This window comes from Corvus brachyrhynchos, unplaced genomic scaffold, assembly GCF_000691975.1.
Source record: "Corvus brachyrhynchos isolate BGI_N302 unplaced genomic scaffold, ASM69197v1 scaffold29, whole genome shotgun sequence".
In the NCBI taxonomy this organism is placed as follows: Eukaryota; Metazoa; Chordata; class Aves; order Passeriformes; family Corvidae; genus Corvus; species Corvus brachyrhynchos.
Genome location: NW_008240033.1, coordinates 1,656,243 through 1,657,525, shown reverse-complemented (window position 1 = coordinate 1,657,525; position 1,283 = coordinate 1,656,243).

Below are 1,283 nucleotides of genomic sequence, written 5' to 3'. Positions count from 1 at the left end.
GGAGAGAAGGGTTGGTTTTTTTCATTCCATTTAATAGGATTTAAATTCCAATCTCAGGAAAAAAACAAAAGCCAATTTTCAACACAAAAAAAATCTGTCTCCCAAGTTCCAGAAACCTTCAGTGGGATCAGCACAATATAATTTTACATTGCCTTCTCAGTACCACAGCCTGGCAGAAGCCTCAGTGCTTGACATCAAGGGTCTCCAAATACAGTTCTTCACTAAGAGAGGAGCACGCAGCCTACAAGTGCAGCTGCCACATTGAGGAGGTGTCAGATGACTTACAATGAGTTTACCCTGGCACATGGGCTGCCAGTTAATGCAGGTCCCCAGGGTGGGGAAGAGACAAAAAAACAGGAGTGTGTCTGAAGTCATTGCCACCAGCTCATCTCACTCTCAGGTTTATATCTGATCCAGCCCTAGCAGTCTTGAGACCACCATGAGACTCCTCCTGGCTTCCCAGGGATGGGTATAAGGGTAGGGTGGCTCTCAAACATTTGAAGAAAGTGATAGGTATCCAAGTGTCAAGAAGGTTCTCTTCACGTGTTGCATATGTTTGATGTATAAAGCAAGAAGCATTCCTTTTTATGTGAATTCATAAAATCCAAAGTGAGCAATATGGGGAAGTTTATACAGCCACATTTTCTTATGCTAGCCTTTGCTAAGTAAATACACTTACACTCCACTGCTATTATTTTCAAATACTAATTTTTGTTGGAAAGGTACAGGTATCCAAAAGAAATTCCTCTCCAAGGAAGATACTTTTTCAAAAGCAAACCAAGAACAGGTTTCCTGATTATCCCAAACAGTTGTAAAGTTTTAACAATTCAATAAAATCAAATTAATTTGGGAATATTTCTTAAAGAGATGGAAAAAGTCTCTTATGCATTTAATTTTTCTGCACTGAAGAATCTGGAACTTTTCTGTTACCTCAGCTGTGCTATTAGAAATGACAACTGCTTTGACATTACCTGCAGCAGGTACAGCCTATCTGCCCAGGCACTTTGCTAGGCTGGAAAGTCTTCACAGTTGAATACAGCCACAGCCATGGGCTCCAGAAAGAGTCATTCCAGCCTGCATTGATGAGAGCTGAAGGTTTCTTAAAATCTACCAGGTGCAAGCAAGAGTGGCGTTTGACAATGAAATCTATCAATTGTCAAAATTCAGCTCATCCAGCAGGAAAATGTCCTTAATCTGCACAACACAAGATGGACTATACTCAGATCCAAGGGAAAAGCTGAAAACAAGAAAGCCACACAATATTCTACATGACAGTATTTTTC